The sequence below is a fragment of the Lithobates pipiens genome, unplaced genomic scaffold (genome assembly GCF_037356315.1).
Source record: "Lithobates pipiens isolate NorthernLeopardFrog02 unplaced genomic scaffold, aLitPip1_a1.2 Scaffold_16, whole genome shotgun sequence".
NCBI lineage: Eukaryota > Metazoa > Chordata > Amphibia > Anura > Ranidae > Lithobates > Lithobates pipiens.
The window spans coordinates 122,005,064-122,021,314 of record NW_027507748.1 but is presented as its reverse complement, the minus strand read 5'-3'; the positions used below and the strand labels follow the sequence as shown (position 1 = coordinate 122,021,314).

The 16,251-nt window shown below is 40.0% G+C and overlaps 1 protein-coding gene and 4 long non-coding RNA genes across 11 annotated transcripts in view; 2 read left to right on the top strand and 3 right to left on the bottom strand.

Annotated features, from left to right (window-relative positions):
• The window catches only part of SEZ6 (seizure related 6 homolog), a 916,788-nt gene that overhangs the window by 546,970 nt on the left and 353,567 nt on the right, over positions 1 to 16,251 (bottom strand). The window lies entirely within an intron of this gene.
• Positions 477 to 2,539, bottom strand: LOC143984274 (uncharacterized). Of its 2 annotated transcripts, XR_013274763.1 has the most exons (4): positions 1,636 to 2,539; positions 1,387 to 1,533; positions 710 to 961; positions 477 to 557 (listed from the first exon to the last, which is right to left on the bottom strand). It is a non-coding gene; the product is annotated as an uncharacterized LOC143984274 (long non-coding RNA). The 2 variants fall into 2 exon arrangements; XR_013274762.1 differs by having other exon boundaries at positions 480 to 961; positions 1,636 to 2,535.
• Positions 3,395 to 5,243, bottom strand: LOC143984273 (uncharacterized). Of its 2 annotated transcripts, XR_013274761.1 has the most exons (4): positions 4,554 to 5,243; positions 4,305 to 4,451; positions 3,628 to 3,879; positions 3,395 to 3,475 (listed from the first exon to the last, which is right to left on the bottom strand). It is a non-coding gene; the product is annotated as an uncharacterized LOC143984273 (long non-coding RNA). The 2 variants fall into 2 exon arrangements; XR_013274760.1 differs by having other exon boundaries at positions 3,398 to 3,879; positions 4,554 to 5,237.
• LOC143984272 (uncharacterized) lies at positions 6,119 to 7,926 on the top strand. 2 transcript variants are annotated; one of them, XR_013274759.1, is made up of 4 exons: positions 6,119 to 6,767; positions 6,870 to 7,016; positions 7,442 to 7,693; positions 7,846 to 7,926. It is a non-coding gene; the product is annotated as an uncharacterized LOC143984272 (long non-coding RNA). The 2 variants fall into 2 exon arrangements; XR_013274758.1 differs by having other exon boundaries at positions 7,442 to 7,923.
• LOC143984271 (uncharacterized) lies at positions 8,774 to 10,844 on the top strand. Of its 2 annotated transcripts, XR_013274757.1 has the most exons (4): positions 8,774 to 9,685; positions 9,788 to 9,934; positions 10,360 to 10,611; positions 10,764 to 10,844. It is a non-coding gene; the product is annotated as an uncharacterized LOC143984271 (long non-coding RNA). The 2 variants fall into 2 exon arrangements; XR_013274756.1 differs by having other exon boundaries at positions 8,779 to 9,685; positions 10,360 to 10,841.

Sequence of the window (16,251 nt, the reverse complement as noted above, 5' to 3'; positions counted from 1 at the left end):
TCGCCTTGGAAGCTATTCGTGTTGACAACAAAAGACAATCGACAATAGCCGAAAAATGCCAAATTCAAATAGTACTAAACCAAGTAGAGCTCATGGCCCAGACCTCTGTATGTTACCGAATGGGGAAGGGTGTTTAACCACCCGGGTTTTAGAAGACTAGAAAAAATGGACGGTAACACCCCTATGCAGGGTCAGAGGGCGCTGATCACCCCTGGTATGTTGAAAACAAAAAACGAAAGTATCCCCAAAGTGGGGTTTTTTAACAGCGTAAATTACCTGTGGAGGCTAGTTTATGTATATATGGAAATAAATACTGACATGTGGCAAAAAACTAATAATACAAATGTTTATTAGTAAAAAAGAGGATTGAACAGGTGACACAGTAGTCAGGGACTGAGCTCCACTATGTGAATAAAAATATATGATATTACATGGATAGACAGAATACAATTATAATGCCTAGACCATAATGCCACTGTAAATACAGTAAAAAATAGATAATGTGGACCCTTTACGCGTTTCGACCCTCTCGGGGGTCTTCTTCAGAAGGTTTTTATCTATTGTAAAAGAAGGAAGACAAACATAAATACATATCCATATATGGTGCACTGTACTTTACTAGAAATAATCTGCTGTGGGCAGAATATACACCAAACATTGCATGGTTACATAATTAACAGTCAGTTGGTATACATTGCATGATAGCTACCTATATCATTCACGTAGGAGATCCTCTTTGAAAGACAGAAATAAGCTCCGCCATTTCTCCCATATCCTTCACAGATGCGCCAAACCTGCATAGTTGAAGTTGGTCGCTATGCTCTACCGAAAAGGGAGAGCAAGGGAACGGAGTTCAAGGGATAAATAACTTACAGGGGATCACATCGCTATTGCTACCTCCAATATAAAATAGTGGAGGAGGGTATAGGTATGGGTAGACAGAAGTCGGGAGGGGGACAACCTACAATAAAAACAAAAGAAAATATAAGGATGTATATATATATGAAAAATCCCTATTCAGGGGCTGTCCCCCCTGTATAGGGGGACAGAAAATATACCTACATATAGTATGTCGGGTATATAGATACAGAGGTAAGCCACACTACTTGAGTGTAGCATACCATACACGATTAGAGTTTAAGCAGATGATAATAAAAGCTAAAGATCATTGTAAGTGCCCAGTAATGAGTCAGCAACGACAGACAACGCCAGATGACAAAGAAGAAAATAAGTGAAATAAAGACACAGCATGTGCAAAATCTAATACCCCAGCGTGACTGGTGGTGAAAGTAAGATGGTGAAAAGTAAAATAAGAATACACCATGTTCTGGTGTCCAAGGTGCCCCAGCGTAACAAAAGTAAGTGTGGAAAAGGTGGTATATATACCTGTGGTTAATATCAAGTAAGTGCACGTTATGTAGCAGAGCCAAAAAGGGGCAATATAATGGAGATAGTAGTTGATTAGAAATAGTGGGCTTTACAATCAAACCCCTCAGATACTTATACTGTCATGGGACAGAAAAGACCTTTCATCTGCAAATAAACAAGAGATAGTATTAAACTCCTGCAAGCAGAGCTATATATAAGCGGTGAGGAGAGTAGTAAAGCATTCAGTAGAGTAATCCAGTGACTTACCCTGCACCTAAAGTCAGTGCTAATGCTATCCTGTAGTAAGCAGAGTGAATTGCCAGTGTGAGGAGGTGGGATATAAATCATGTGTCATTCAATTAGCTGAATCAAATTAGGAACTCCACCTGTCTAGCCATAGCCTCATTTGGTCGCCATATTGGTTGATTAGAAATAATGAACTTTCCAATCAAACCCCTCAGATGCTTATACTGTCATGGGACAGAAAAGACCTTTTATCTGCAAATAAACAAGAGATAGTATTAAGCTCCTGCAAGCAGAGCTATATATAGGCAGTAAGGAGAGTAGTAGAGCATTCAGTAAAATAATCCAGTGACTTGCCCTGCACCTAAAGTCAGTGTTGGTGCTATCCTGTAGTAAGCAGAGTGAATTGCCAGTGTGAAGAGGTGGGATATAAATATCCCATATGTCGTTCAATTAGCTGAATCGAATTAGAAACTCCACCTGTCTAACCATATCCTCATTTGGTCGCCATATAGGCCGACCGGATGTGGTCCCCTCGGCGTTCCGGAAGTGACCTTCCCAACATGGCGGGAAGGTACGCAGTAGCGTCGCACCGGCGTGACGTCGGCACGTCGCGTCGCACGCGTACAAAACGCATGCGCAGTGAGGTGCCGCGTCCGGTACTGTTCCGGAATGCCGCCGACCAGATGCATTGTCCCGGGGGGACGGGTGGCGCCTACCCGCACAAGCCCCGGGACGAACGGGGAGAGGCATGCGTGCACCAATGCCGCTCCCCTCTTCTGGTCGGGAAGTCATACCCAAGCAGTCCGCCCTATGTGCAGCGAAACGAACAAGTATGCTCAAATGGCACCATCTGATGGAGAAAGAGGGGAAATGCACACGAGCTTAACCGTCATAAAGTGTATAGAAAAATATGTGAAAGGACATATTAATATATTTAATAGCAACATGTCAGGAGTAAAAATAAATATAAAAATAGCACAAAAACATTTCATAATGAATATATCATTCACAGGTAAACTGGGTATACATAAGAAAATCATCTACTGGTGAATGTACAGAATATGGCAAGCTGGTTATCGGATGGTGAGGCCATATATACATACTACGTTACTGTATCACATATATGCACATATACTCCCATCAGGTGCAAAGAGGAGCAAATAAGGATAATCAATATAATCATCCTATTAGAAAATTAGTGGAGCACCTATAAAAATGTGAACATTTGCACGTGTGTGGTAAGTTAACTTTATAGGTGCCTTGAGGGGCTATATCTGAGGCCCAAACCAAAATTGTTCCAATTATCGCCTTGGAAGCTATTCGTGTTGACAACAAAAGACAATCGACAATAGCCGAAAAATGCCAAATTCAAATAGTACTAAACCAAGTAGAGCTCATGGCCCAGACCTCTGTATGTTACCGAATGGGGAAGGGTGTTTAACCACCCGGGTTTTAGAAGACTAGAAAAAATGGACGGTAACACCCCTATGCAGGGTCAGAGGGCGCTGATCACCCCTGGTATGTTGAAAACAAAAAACGAAAGTATCCCCAAAGTGGGGTTTTTTAACAGCGTAAATTACCTGTGGAGGCTAGTTTATGTATATATGGAAATAAATACTGACATGTGGCAAAAAACTAATAATACAAATGTTTATTAGTAAAAAAGAGGATTGAACAGGTGACACAGTAGTCAGGGACTGAGCTCCACTATGTGAATAAAAATATATGATATTACATGGATAGACAGAATACAATTATAATGCCTAGACCATAATGCCACTGTAAATACAGTAAAAAATAGATAATGTGGACCCTTTACGCGTTTCGACCCTCTCGGGGGTCTTCTTCAGAAGGTTTTTATCTATTGTAAAAGAAGGAAGACAAACATAAATACATATCCATATATGGTGCACTGTACTTTACTAGAAATAATCTGCTGTGGGCAGAATATACACCAAACATTGCATGGTTACATAATTAACAGTCAGTTGGTATACATTGCATGATAGCTACCTATATCATTCACGTAGGAGATCCTCTTTGAAAGACAGAAATAAGCTCCGCCATTTCTCCCATATCCTTCACAGATGCGCCAAACCTGCATAGTTGAAGTTGGTCGCTATGCTCTACCGAAAAGGGAGAGCAAGGGAACGGAGTTCAAGGGATAAATAACTTACAGGGGATCACATCGCTATTGCTACCTCCAATATAAAATAGTGGAGGAGGGTATAGGTATGGGTAGACAGAAGTCGGGAGGGGGACAACCTACAATAAAAACAAAAGAAAATATAAGGATGTATATATATATGAAAAATCCCTATTCAGGGGCTGTCCCCCCTGTATAGGGGGACAGAAAATATACCTACATATAGTATGTCGGGTATATAGATACAGAGGTAAGCCACACTACTTGAGTGTAGCATACCATACACGATTAGAGTTTAAGCAGATGATAATAAAAGCTAAAGATCATTGTAAGTGCCCAGTAATGAGTCAGCAACGACAGACAACGCCAGATGACAAAGAAGAAAATAAGTGAAATAAAGACACAGCATGTGCAAAATCTAATACCCCAGCGTGACTGGTGGTGAAAGTAAGATGGTGAAAAGTAAAATAAGAATACACCATGTTCTGGTGTCCAAGGTGCCCCAGCGTAACAAAAGTAAGTGTGGAAAAGGTGGTATATATACCTGTGGTTAATATCAAGTAAGTGCACGTTATGTAGCAGAGCCAAAAAGGGGCAATATAATGGAGATAGTAGTTGATTAGAAATAGTGGGCTTTACAATCAAACCCCTCAGATACTTATACTGTCATGGGACAGAAAAGACCTTTCATCTGCAAATAAACAAGAGATAGTATTAAACTCCTGCAAGCAGAGCTATATATAAGCGGTGAGGAGAGTAGTAAAGCATTCAGTAGAGTAATCCAGTGACTTACCCTGCACCTAAAGTCAGTGCTAATGCTATCCTGTAGTAAGCAGAGTGAATTGCCAGTGTGAGGAGGTGGGATATAAATCATGTGTCATTCAATTAGCTGAATCAAATTAGGAACTCCACCTGTCTAGCCATAGCCTCATTTGGTCGCCATATTGGTTGATTAGAAATAATGAACTTTCCAATCAAACCCCTCAGATGCTTATACTGTCATGGGACAGAAAAGACCTTTTATCTGCAAATAAACAAGAGATAGTATTAAGCTCCTGCAAGCAGAGCTATATATAGGCAGTAAGGAGAGTAGTAGAGCATTCAGTAAAATAATCCAGTGACTTGCCCTGCACCTAAAGTCAGTGTTGGTGCTATCCTGTAGTAAGCAGAGTGAATTGCCAGTGTGAAGAGGTGGGATATAAATATCCCATATGTCGTTCAATTAGCTGAATCGAATTAGAAACTCCACCTGTCTAACCATATCCTCATTTGGTCGCCATATAGGCCGACCGGATGTGGTCCCCTCGGCGTTCCGGAAGTGACCTTCCCAACATGGCGGGAAGGTACGCAGTAGCGTCGCACCGGCGTGACGTCGGCACGTCGCGTCGCACGCGTACAAAACGCATGCGCAGTGAGGTGCCGCGTCCGGTACTGTTCCGGAATGCCGCCGACCAGATGCATTGTCCCGGGGGGACGGGTGGCGCCTACCCGCACAAGCCCCGGGACGAACGGGGAGAGGTATGCGTGCACCAATGCCGCTCCCCTCTTCTGGTCGGGAAGTCATACCCAAGCAGTCCGCCCTATGTGCAGCGAAACGAACAAGTATGCTCAAATGGCACCATCTGATGGAGAAAGAGGGGAAATGCACACGAGCTTAACCGTCATAAAGTGTATAGAAAAATATGTGAAAGGACATATTAATATATTTAATAGCAACATGTCAGGAGTAAAAATAAATATAAAAATAGCACAAAAACATTTCATAATGAATATATCATTCACAGGTAAACTGGGTATACATAAGAAAATCATCTACTGGTGAATGTACAGAATATGGCAAGCTGGTTATCGGATGGTGAGGCCATATATACATACTACGTTACTGTATCACATATATGCACATATACTCCCATCAGGTGCAAAGAGGAGCAAATAAGGATAATCAATATAATCATCCTATTAGAAAATTAGTGGAGCACCTATAAAAATGTGAACATTTGCACGTGTGTGGTAAGTTAACTTTATAGGTGCCTTGAGGGGCTATATCTGAGGCCCAAACCAAAATTGTTCCAATTATCGCCTTGGAAGCTATTCGTGTTGACAACAAAAGACAATCGACAATAGCCGAAAAATGCCAAATTCAAATAGTACTAAACCAAGTAGAGCTCATGGCCCAGACCTCTGTATGTTACCGAATGGGGAAGGGTGTTTAACCACCCGGGTTTTAGAAGACTAGAAAAAATGGACGGTAACACCCCTATGCAGGGTCAGAGGGCGCTGATCACCCCTGGTTCGTCCCGGGGCTTGTGCGGGTAGGCGCCACCCGTCCCCCCGGGACAATGCATCTGGTCGGCGGCATTCCGGAACAGTACCGGACGCGGCACCTCACTGCGCATGCGTTTTGTACGCGTGCGACGCGACGTGCCGACGTCACGCCGGTGCGACGCTACTGCGTACCTTCCCGCCATGTTGGGAAGGTCACTTCCGGAACGCCGAGGGGACCACATCCGGTCGGCCTATATGGCGACCAAATGAGGATATGGTTAGACAGGTGGAGTTTCTAATTCGATTCAGCTAATTGAACGACATATGGGATATTTATATCCCACCTCTTCACACTGGCAATTCACTCTGCTTACTACAGGATAGCACCAACACTGACTTTAGGTGCAGGGCAAGTCACTGGATTATTTTACTGAATGCTCTACTACTCTCCTTACTGCCTATATATAGCTCTGCTTGCAGGAGCTTAATACTATCTCTTGTTTATTTGCAGATAAAAGGTCTTTTCTGTCCCATGACAGTATAAGCATCTGAGGGGTTTGATTGGAAAGTTCATTATTTCTAATCAACCAATATGGCGACCAAATGAGGCTATGGCTAGACAGGTGGAGTTCCTAATTTGATTCAGCTAATTGAATGACACATGATTTATATCCCACCTCCTCACACTGGCAATTCACTCTGCTTACTACAGGATAGCATTAGCACTGACTTTAGGTGCAGGGTAAGTCACTGGATTACTCTACTGAATGCTTTACTACTCTCCTCACCGCTTATATATAGCTCTGCTTGCAGGAGTTTAATACTATCTCTTGTTTATTTGCAGATGAAAGGTCTTTTCTGTCCCATGACAGTATAAGTATCTGAGGGGTTTGATTGTAAAGCCCACTATTTCTAATCAACTACTATCTCCATTATATTGCCCCTTTTTGGCTCTGCTACATAACGTGCACTTACTTGATATTAACCACAGGTATATATACCACCTTTTCCACACTTACTTTTGTTACGCTGGGGCACCTTGGACACCAGAACATGGTGTATTCTTATTTTACTTTTCACCATCTTACTTTCACCACCAGTCACGCTGGGGTATTAGATTTTGCACATGCTGTGTCTTTATTTCACTTATTTTCTTCTTTGTCATCTGGCGTTGTCTGTCGTTGCTGACTCATTACTGGGCACTTACAATGATCTTTAGCTTTTATTATCATCTGCTTAAACTCTAATCGTGTATGGTATGCTACACTCAAGTAGTGTGGCTTACCTCTGTATCTATATACCCGACATACTATATGTAGGTATATTTTCTGTCCCCCTATACAGGGGGGACAGCCCCTGAATAGGGATTTTTCATATATATATACATCCTTATATTTTCTTTTGTTTTTATTGTAGGTTGTCCCCCTCCCGACTTCTGTCTACCCATACCTATACCCTCCTCCACTATTTTATATTGGAGGTAGCAATAGCGATGTGATCCCCTGTAAGTTATTTATCCCTTGAACTCCGTTCCCTTGCTCTCCCTTTTCGGTAGAGCATAGCGACCAACTTCAACTATGCAGGTTTGGCGCATCTGTGAAGGATATGGGAGAAATGGCGGAGCTTATTTCTGTCTTTCAAAGAGGATCTCCTACGTGAATGATATAGGTAGCTATCATGCAATGTATACCAACTGACTGTTAATTATGTAACCATGCAATGTTTGGTGTATATTCTGCCCACAGCAGATTATTTCTAGTAAAGTACAGTGCACCATATATGGATATGTATTTATGTTTGTCTTCCTTCTTTTACAATAGATAAAAACCTTCTGAAGAAGACCCCCGAGAGGGTCGAAACGCGTAAAGGGTCCACATTATCTATTTTTTACTGTATTTACAGTGGCATTATGGTCTAGGCATTATAATTGTATTCTGTCTATCCATGTAATATCATATATTTTTATTCACATAGTGGAGCTCAGTCCCTGACTACTGTGTCACCTGTTCAATCCTCTTTTTTACTAATAAACATTTGTATTATTAGTTTTTTGCCACATGTCAGTATTTATTTCCATATATACATAAACTAGCCTCCACAGGTAATTTACGCTGTTAAAAAACCCCACTTTGGGGATACTTTCGTTTTTTGTTTTCAACATACCAGGGGTGATCAGCGCCCTCTGACCCTGCATAGGGGTGTTACCGTCCATTTTTTCTAGTCTTCTAAAACCCGGGTGGTTAAACACCCTTCCCCATTCGGTAACATACAGAGGTCTGGGCCATGAGCTCTACTTGGTTTAGTACTATTTGAATTTGGCATTTTTCGGCTATTGTCGATTGTCTTTTGTTGTCAACACGAATAGCTTCCAAGGCGATAATTGGAACAATTTTGGTTTGGGCCTCAGATATAGCCCCTCAAGGCACCTATAAAGTTAACTTACCACACACGTGCAAATGTTCACATTTTTATAGGTGCTCCACTAATTTTCTAATAGGATGATTATATTGATTATCCTTATTTGCTCCTCTTTGCACCTGATGGGAGTATATGTGCATATATGTGATACAGTAACGTAGTATGTATATATGGCCTCACCATCCGATAACCAGCTTGCCATATTCTGTACATTCACCAGTAGATGATTTTCTTATGTATACCCAGTTTACCTGTGAATGATATATTCATTATGAAATGTTTTTGTGCTATTTTTATATTTATTTTTACTCCTGACATGTTGCTATTAAATATATTAATATGTCCTTTCACATATTTTTCTATACACTTTATGACGGTTAAGCTCGTGTGCATTTCCCCTCTTTCTCCATCAGATGGTGCCATTTGAGCATACTTGTTCGTTTCGCTGCACATAGGGCGGACTGCTTGGGTATGACTTCCCGACCAGAAGAGGGGAGCGGCATTGGTGCACGCATGCCTCTCCCCGTTCGTCCCGGGGCTTGTGCGGGTAGGCGCCACCCGTCCCCCCGGGACAATGCATCTGGTCGGCGGCATTCCGGAACAGTACCGGACGCGGCACCTCACTGCGCATGCGTTTTGTACGCGTGCGACGCGACGTGCCGACGTCACGCCGGTGCGACGCTACTGCGTACCTTCCCGCCATGTTGGGAAGGTCACTTCCGGAACGCCGAGGGGACCACATCCGGTCGGCCTATATGGCGACCAAATGAGGATATGGTTAGACAGGTGGAGTTTCTAATTCGATTCAGCTAATTGAACGACATATGGGATATTTATATCCCACCTCTTCACACTGGCAATTCACTCTGCTTACTACAGGATAGCACCAACACTGACTTTAGGTGCAGGGCAAGTCACTGGATTATTTTACTGAATGCTCTACTACTCTCCTTACTGCCTATATATAGCTCTGCTTGCAGGAGCTTAATACTATCTCTTGTTTATTTGCAGATAAAAGGTCTTTTCTGTCCCATGACAGTATAAGCATCTGAGGGGTTTGATTGGAAAGTTCATTATTTCTAATCAACCAATATGGCGACCAAATGAGGCTATGGCTAGACAGGTGGAGTTCCTAATTTGATTCAGCTAATTGAATGACACATGATTTATATCCCACCTCCTCACACTGGCAATTCACTCTGCTTACTACAGGATAGCATTAGCACTGACTTTAGGTGCAGGGTAAGTCACTGGATTACTCTACTGAATGCTTTACTACTCTCCTCACCGCTTATATATAGCTCTGCTTGCAGGAGTTTAATACTATCTCTTGTTTATTTGCAGATGAAAGGTCTTTTCTGTCCCATGACAGTATAAGTATCTGAGGGGTTTGATTGTAAAGCCCACTATTTCTAATCAACTACTATCTCCATTATATTGCCCCTTTTTGGCTCTGCTACATAACGTGCACTTACTTGATATTAACCACAGGTATATATACCACCTTTTCCACACTTACTTTTGTTACGCTGGGGCACCTTGGACACCAGAACATGGTGTATTCTTATTTTACTTTTCACCATCTTACTTTCACCACCAGTCACGCTGGGGTATTAGATTTTGCACATGCTGTGTCTTTATTTCACTTATTTTCTTCTTTGTCATCTGGCGTTGTCTGTCGTTGCTGACTCATTACTGGGCACTTACAATGATCTTTAGCTTTTATTATCATCTGCTTAAACTCTAATCGTGTATGGTATGCTACACTCAAGTAGTGTGGCTTACCTCTGTATCTATATACCCGACATACTATATGTAGGTATATTTTCTGTCCCCCTATACAGGGGGGACAGCCCCTGAATAGGGATTTTTCATATATATATACATCCTTATATTTTCTTTTGTTTTTATTGTAGGTTGTCCCCCTCCCGACTTCTGTCTACCCATACCTATACCCTCCTCCACTATTTTATATTGGAGGTAGCAATAGCGATGTGATCCCCTGTAAGTTATTTATCCCTTGAACTCCGTTCCCTTGCTCTCCCTTTTCGGTAGAGCATAGCGACCAACTTCAACTATGCAGGTTTGGCGCATCTGTGAAGGATATGGGAGAAATGGCGGAGCTTATTTCTGTCTTTCAAAGAGGATCTCCTACGTGAATGATATAGGTAGCTATCATGCAATGTATACCAACTGACTGTTAATTATGTAACCATGCAATGTTTGGTGTATATTCTGCCCACAGCAGATTATTTCTAGTAAAGTACAGTGCACCATATATGGATATGTATTTATGTTTGTCTTCCTTCTTTTACAATAGATAAAAACCTTCTGAAGAAGACCCCCGAGAGGGTCGAAACGCGTAAAGGGTCCACATTATCTATTTTTTACTGTATTTACAGTGGCATTATGGTCTAGGCATTATAATTGTATTCTGTCTATCCATGTAATATCATATATTTTTATTCACATAGTGGAGCTCAGTCCCTGACTACTGTGTCACCTGTTCAATCCTCTTTTTTACTAATAAACATTTGTATTATTAGTTTTTTGCCACATGTCAGTATTTATTTCCATATATACATAAACTAGCCTCCACAGGTAATTTACGCTGTTAAAAAACCCCACTTTGGGGATACTTTCGTTTTTTGTTTTCAACATACCAGGGGTGATCAGCGCCCTCTGACCCTGCATAGGGGTGTTACCGTCCATTTTTTCTTTTTTCTAATGATACATGGCTATGCGAAATATCTTTTAAGACTGCCAAAATGTACTGTGGCATAATGATCAGTTTAATTGAAGGCAGCAAATACTTCCAATCCATTTGTCTTTTCTCCATGAACACACATTTAAAACTTTTGTTGATACAAGTAAGTAAATACACTGCACCAATAAAAGTAAATGCTCAATAAGAGTAAATTTGTATCAAGGTTAATTAAAAGGAAGTGATAGAAGAGTTTACAATGTTTTCCCCAAACATAATAAGATGATTTGATATTAACATTAAAGGGCGAGCATTGCTTCCTTCCCAGTATTCCATATTTTGGGGTTTATCTGGTCATTAAAACTTCCAAACTGGTGTGTGTGTGCGACAGAGCTAATAACTCATTTTTGGAAGTGCTGTACTTATGTTTATTTAGAAAAAGAGAGCTTGTGCAACACCAATCAAATTCAAGCTTTGACATGGTTGAGTAATTGATTGGTTGATTAAATTATCGATTTCAAACTCAAGTTGTAAAATAGTAGTGGCAGGTAAAGGTAGTCCATATACATAAGCCCAATATGCACTATTCATATAGATCTGTGCAGTAACCCATTAAATCTGGACACTTCTAAAACTTTACCATTGTTGCTAAGCAACAATTTCCCAATTATTGCCACAATCAAACCATGGAAGTGGGGCAATTATGAAGACAATAATTACTAATAGCATCACTGTTATTCATGTCAATTACAAGAGCAGCAGAGACTATTATATTTAAAGTGTGGATTTTATAAAAAGATTTACAAATCATTTGTTTATTTTACTATGTTAGGCAGAAACTTTGCTTATCTTTTAAGCTTCCTTTCCCTGATCTAACTTTGTCCACCCTCTCTCTGTCTCCCCTGATGTATAATTCCCTCGATTAGCCAGCTATGGCCTCTACTGTGTTTTTACAATCAATGCCACAAATATTTCGTGTCCCTAACAAGCCTGAAAATTATAGGTTTCTATAGGGCCATCTTCGAAGGTTGGAGACACTTGGGACATATAAGTTGCCAGGGCCACCTGATTCAAGCAAGTGCACTTTATTTTAAAGTGTACTCATCCTTTAAAGGAGAGAGAGCGAGAGATAGATTTCAGGAAGTAGTTTAATGGGACTTTTCAGGTGCCAAATATACAAACAGTAAAACTATATAACTTATACAAAAGTTTTTTTATTGAAAAATGACACAGACATTTAAAACCAATAACAGTGGCTATACCAGAAACAGTGTAAAATAGTTACACATCATAAAATATAGGTAGATTGAAGTCTTTCAACAATTGTGTCTGACATGTTTTGCCCACTGGGGCTTCCTCAGGGGATATGTTTTGAAAAACAAAGTAGACGTATAACTACGCAAAACAAAAATACAATTATGAGCATTCAGTACAATACCAATATTCAGAAAGATGTATGTAAGAAGCGGACATATCCATTGAATACCCATAAAACAGGGCTTAGTACCTGCGCACTGGTGAAAAGCCGATAAAAGCTGGATTGGAGGACGGACACTAGGCTACACTCAAAAAACTGGCCAAAATGGCTCAGGACCCAGGCCAGGGCCATTCTAGCCAAAAAAAAAAGATTTAGAAAGAGAGAAAAAAAAAATGGATATGTCTGCTTTTTACATACATCTTTCTGCATATTGGTATTGTACTGAATGTTCATAAGTGTATTTTTGTTTTGCATAATTATACATCTACTTTGTCTTTCAAAAAAGAGGAAGCCCCAACGGGTGAAACATGTCGGCACACAATTGCTGAAAGACTTCAATCTACCTATATTTTATGATGTGTAACTATATTACACTATTTCTGGTATAGCCACTGTTATTGGTTTTAAATGTCTGTAATTTTTCAATAAAAAATCTTTTGTATAAGTTATATAGTTTTTCTGTTTCTATATTTGGCACCTGCAAAGTCCAATTAAACTACTTCCTGAAATCTCTATATTACTCAGGGATGGTGGTGCCTTTTATTGACTTTGTTACCTACCCATGCTAATTAATATTATATATATATATATATATATATATATATATATATATATATATATATATATATATATACATATTATTTAAAAAAAAAAGGTGGATATGAAATATTGCATATAATTATTCTTTTTTTTTCAAGCAGCTGGAACTTCACCTCCCTTTTTATAGACTGCAAAGCCCGTGTGCAAAGCTTAGTAACTTTAGCTGAAATTTACATACAAAAATGATTGACTAATTGCAGTGACTCACCCATACTGGAAGGCTCTAATAAGGGTAAGCCAGTGAGGTGTCAATCAGCCAATATGAGCCACGAAAGCAGGTTGGCTCTTTAGAATACCCAGTTTGCTTTGAGATGCCTTTGTCAAGTGTGAAATACTTTATTTGTTTCTCATTGTAAAATAAAGATTTTATACATTTAGTAAAAAATTGGTATCAACTAAGCTGCTTAAAAAAAAACAAGTCAGCAGCTACAAATACTGTAATTGCTGACTTCTAATAAAAAAGACAAGGATCCAGTGCTGTCCTCACATGGGCTGGTTCTTTGTCATTCTTTGGGCCCCCAGTGCCAGCATGTTTAGTGTGGCTTGTGTCTTCAAAGCCAGCTTCCCACTGTGTATGTGCAAGCCACGCTGCATTGTTTGAATGATCCGCAGACTGCTGGGACCTGTGACTTTTCCCAGAAGGCTGTGGCCAGGGAAGGTGGTGCCAAACTTCTGGTTAATTTGCCTACCAAAACTGAAGTTCTGCTTTAAAACAGAGGCATCAAAACAAAAGACAAATTAACCCAAAACCATGATAGATTTCCTTAAAAAAAAATATATATATTTTTTCAGTGAAGGTATTCTGTGCTTTGTCTGTATGGAACCTGTGTCAGGCCCCTAACACTAGTGGAGGAGGAGGATGTATATAATGAGATCTAGAAGTATTCTCTGTGGGACTTTACCAGAATATGAGCACAACGGTGTGTCAGATTATCACCAGGGCTGTGTTTAGATATTCTATAGCCCTAGGTACAGGCAACGTGAGTCACCTAGCAAGAACAAGTATATAGAAAAAGGATCTCTGACTTGACTCTGACTAATCTGTGTCTTATTCTAGGTCAATGTCTAAGAAAGAATTAAAGCCCAAGATAGCCAGTCTACTAGCATTTTTCAGAAAATGTCAACAGTAGCAGTCCCTGTATTTTACGGTATAGGTTTCATTTAGAGATGTGTAATTACATTTCTGGTGATACAAATTATTTTCCACAGGACCAAAAGCCAATCAATCAATCTAACCCCTAAGAGCTGCCTATTATTCAGAGCTCCGCCAACAGAAAGGCAGAAGAAAAATCTGTAAACTAGGACACAACGTCGATGCTGCAGCATATAATTAATACTGAAGTGATTGAAGCTTACGTCCATCAGGTGATTAGTGATCAAGGAAATAAATTGAAGAGCAATTTGAATACATGTATACTGTAAAAAAAAGGTAAAATTTTAATACTATTAGCTATTCTTTAAAGAAAAAAAGACTCAGGGGATTTAGACCATAGAGGACTATAGAAGCCCAACAATTAATGATGGTCTATAATTGGATTTTAGCAAGTTGCATAACTAAGAACATGTCAGAAGGACAAAGCGGTGAAGTATACACTTTTTGAGCACCAGTATTTGGCCTAGGGAAAACTTTAAACCAATCTGCAAAATGTTGCCTGCAAGCTGCTTTACCTATGAATTCTATCCTGGCCAAACACAAGGGATCCACACAATCCTTTGTTCTTCCAAAATGAACACCAACTGTCAGTATGAGTCATCTTGTTCTTATAAGAGAATGCTCAAATTGTCACATTAACAATAAGTGGAGAATGACCTACGGTTGTCACCATGTTACAATGCAGATCACAGACACAAATATAATTTTTTTTTATTAAGTGCATCTCTCAGTGTTAAAGAGGTGGTTACAATGAAATATGCACTGTAAGACCATACATACGTCTTGTGCATGTGTGACGCCAACTAGATAGCATTTACAAGCATCTGGTTCTGACTTAGGTCAATTGAAACCATTATTTTAGGTGCTTTAGGGCACTTTTGCACTGATCAGTTTTTGATCATTTTTTTAGTTAAAAAAAGTGGGAAAAAAAATGCTTGAAAAATGTATCCCTTTAAATCCTATGGCAATGGCACTCTTCACACCAGTCAGTCATGTTTCAGTTGCATTTTTAAAAGTTCTGCTTGTTTCATTTTTAGTGCAAGTTTGGTGCATGTAAGGGCCCTTTCATGCCGATCAGTTTTGGAAAAAAATTTGCAAGGGAGCAGTTTGAAAGCAGCTAAAAATGCAACTAAAACGCAACTGACTGATGTAAAGGAGTTAAATGGTGGAGGCCCATATGTTAGGAGTTGTGTAAAGGAGTTAAATGGTGCTTTTTTCATGCATCTTCAATGTAAAGGGCCATTAAAGAGATTTTGTATCTTGAAAAAATAAATAAGAATTGCCATATAAATAGCATGGTTTAATGGAGCTATTTGGAAATGTCAGGCTTTTCTTGTAAAAATGGCTCAGTATTTGGCAGCATCTAAAGGCTTTTTGATGTTGCCTGCCTCTAGGTGCCCACCAATACACCACCAGTTTTTTTTTTTTTGCTAAAGATTGTCTCTTTAAAGGGAAAGGGGGCTTGCATTTTAAGAGGTGACTGAGATGTGTTAACTATAGGCATACCCCACTTTTAAGTATGCAATGGTGTTTATTTACTAAAGCTGGAAAGTGCAAAATATGCCTCACATCATGGAGTGGCACCTTTAAAATGACACAGAGCGGCAAGCAAAGTGGCTGGTGCATAGATTCAGGAGTGACAAGCCACATGACTAGTGATGAGATCTTCTTCACAAACATTGATTACAGTGCAAAAGACAATGTTTTCCTAGCAAACGGGAAAATCATCACTACAAAAGGGAAAGGCGAGGGCTTCCTGAGCTGCATGACACCACAAACAGGAGTACAGTATCATTGTAAAGAAACTGCTGTATTTTCCAGAACTAGAAAGCAGCCTTGTATCAGTGAAAAGTCTTGCAAACAACAGTCTCACA